This window comes from Elaeis guineensis, chromosome 12, assembly GCF_000442705.2.
Source record: "Elaeis guineensis isolate ETL-2024a chromosome 12, EG11, whole genome shotgun sequence".
Taxonomy (NCBI): Eukaryota; Viridiplantae; Streptophyta; class Magnoliopsida; order Arecales; family Arecaceae; genus Elaeis; species Elaeis guineensis.
In genome coordinates this window covers 5843177-5846255 of record NC_026004.2, presented here as the reverse complement: position 1 = coordinate 5846255, position 3079 = coordinate 5843177, and the positions used below count along the sequence as shown (strand labels likewise).

At 38.9% G+C, this 3079-nt stretch overlaps 1 non-coding gene across 1 annotated transcript; it reads right to left on the bottom strand.

The window, feature by feature from the left end:
* Positions 1-539: 539 nt before the first annotated feature.
* LOC140852988 (small nucleolar RNA R71) lies at positions 540-646 on the bottom strand. The gene has a single exon (XR_012136065.1). It is a non-coding gene; the product is annotated as a small nucleolar RNA R71 (small nucleolar RNA).
* Between the last annotated feature and the right edge of the window lie 2433 nt (positions 647-3079).

Below are 3079 nucleotides of genomic sequence, written 5' to 3'. Positions count from 1 at the left end.
GACTCCTTAGGATCTTCTCTTTAGAACTTTTTCTCTTTTCTTTCTTTTCCTTATACATAAAAATTTTATTAAAAAAAAAAAATTGTATAAACATCGAGAACCGTACACTTCGTGTGTGGAGAAGAGTGTCAGGTCGTCTAGTTAGAATTGAGTCAATTCCTGTTGTTCCAATGGCTGAACCAATCCAACCCATGACCCTTAAAGATTTGTGTTATCCAGTTGGCTCCATCCAACCATCTTGTATCAGGTTGCCACAACCCACAGCTAACAATTTTGAAATCAAACCTCAAATCATAAATATGCTTCCAAAATTCACAGGATTAGAGGATGCTTATATATTTATTAGAGAATTTGAGGAGGTATGTGCAACCATGAAACTGCAATTAACAGAGGATGAGGTCAAACTTAGATTAATCAACTTTGCCCTTAAGGACAATGCTAAGAAGTGGCTTTATAGTCTGCCAAACTATTCTGTCACTACCTGGGAGGGCTTTGTGAGAACATTTTTAAAAAAATATTTCTCCCATCATAAAACAGCTAGGATTAGGAATGAAATAAATCAATTTTACCAACTAGCTGGTGAATCATTTTGGAAGTACTTTGATCGTTTCAAGAATCTTTTGACCCAATGCCCACACCATGGAATAGAAACTTGGAGACTATGCCAGATCATCTATGAGGGGTTGGATTCAAACTCAAGAACCATGCTAGAGTCCATGTGCCAAGGCCAATTTATGGACAAAGAAACTACTGAAGCTTGGCAATTCTTAGAAGACCTAGCCGAGAAAAATTTACAGTGGGAAACAACTAGGGAACCTGATAAAGCTACACCTTCAAGAGGAGGAATGCATCAAATTCAACCAACCCTAGCATCAGAGGCCAAGATTGCAACCTTAACACGTAGATTGGAAGCCTTAGAATTACAGAGACCAGCCAATGTAAATCAAATATCTGCACCCATGTGTAAAGGGTGCAATGCACCAGACCATGTCTTAGAAGAATGTTCCTACTCGAATGAGTGTGCACAGGTGAATGCCACCTATCAAGGACCATTGAACAATCCTTATGCACCCACATATAACCCAGGTTGGAGGAATCACCCGAATTTCTCATGGTCCCAGAATCCTAATGTAGGCAATCCAAATTTCAATCAGCAAAATCTAAGGTCCAACCCAGTAATGAACAACCCGCCAGGCTTCCATGATAATGACAAGAAAATTACCTCTTTAGAGAAAAGCCTAGAAGCCATGATGAAGACACATACCAGCTTTATGCAAACCACGGGTCAACTCATAAATAATAACACCCAAGCTATAGCCCGTCTGGAAATGCAAGTAAGTCAGCTGGCTTCGACCATTAGTGAACGAGAACATGGTAGGTTACCTAGCCAACCTGAGCCAAATCCTAGGAACCAAAATGGTCCACGACCCCAACAAGGAAACCAAGTTAATGGTGTAAATGCCATTCATACCTTAAGATCAGGAAAACAAATAGACAATAAGGTAGTTGCACTTGATGATATAGATGACTCATCTGCCGAGTCACCTTCTAAAACTACTACCTTTCAACCTCAAGCACCAGAAACTGAAAATTCACCTAGTCCAGTACTTAAAAGTCCTAGAGCTCCTTTTCCAAACAGACTGAAATCCAATAAATCTGAACATTTAGATAAAATTTTAGAGGTATTTAAACAAGTCCAAGTTAATATTCCTCTTTTAGATATAATCCATCAGGTTCCAACTTATGCCAAATTTTTAAAAGATCTCTGCACTAGGAAAAGGACCACTAATGTACCAAAGAAAGCATTTTTGGCTGCAAGTGTTAGTTCATACCTATCTAGCCATGTGCCAATTAAATATAAGGACCCTGGAGCTCCAACAATTTCTTGTGTTATTGGAGAAACCAATATAAAAAAGGCCTTGCTAGATCTAGGAGCTAGTGTGAATATCCTTCCATATTCGGTGTATGAACAACTAGGATTAGAAAAACTTCAACCTACTGGGATCACATTACAGTTAGCCGATAGATCTCTCAGGATCCCTAAGGGAATGGTCGAGGATGTTCTGATAAAGGTTGAAAATTTATTTTTCCTGTAGATTTTATTGTTTTAGAGACTGAGCCAGTTGCGAGTCCTAAAGGACATATACCTGTCATTTTAGGAAGACCATTCTTAGCTACGGCCAATGCTGAAATCAATTGTCGAAATGGTCTAATGAAGTTATCCTTTGGGAATATGACCATTGAGCTTAATGTTTTTAACTTAGAACAGGAATCCTCTTCTCATGCTGATGTCAATGTAGTCCAAGATGGTATTTATGAATCCATTGACATTAGTGATGATGAAGTCGACCTAGAGTCTAACCCCTGGTTAATCCATGAGTCTGAAGATGTCAATGAAATACTTAAAGAAAATCAGATTAATCAAGAATCGACACTTCCTACTGAACCAATCATTGAGATGGTGAAACCATCACTTAAACCATCGATAGAGGAAGCACCCATTTTAGAACTGAAACCCCTCCCAGAACATCTCAAGTATGCATATCTAGGACCCAAAGAAACTTTGCCTGTAATTATTGCATCAGACCTAGATCCCAAGCAAGAGGAGGAGTTAGTGTCAGTTCTAAAAGCAAATCAGGAAGCAATAGGTTGGACCATAGCAGATATCAAAGGAATAAGCCCTTCTATAGTTCAACATAGAATATACTTAGAGGAAGAGGCTAAACCAACAAGAGAAGCCCAAAGAAGGCTTAATCCAGTTATGAAGGATGTAGTTAAAAAGGAGATTCTGAAACTCCTAGATAGTGGAATAATTTATCCTATTTCTGATAGCTCTTGGGTAAGCCCAGTTCAAGTAGTACCCAAGAAATCTGGGGTAACAGTGGTCCAAAATGATGCAAACGAACTTATCCCAACTAGGACCCAAACAGGATGGAGGGTCTGTATAGACTATAGAAAGTTGAATGCTGCGACAAGGAAAGATCACTTTCCTTTGCCATTTATTGATCAAATATTGGAAAGACTAGCCGGACAAGAGTTTTACTGTTTTCTTGATGGATACTCCGGTTACAACCAGATC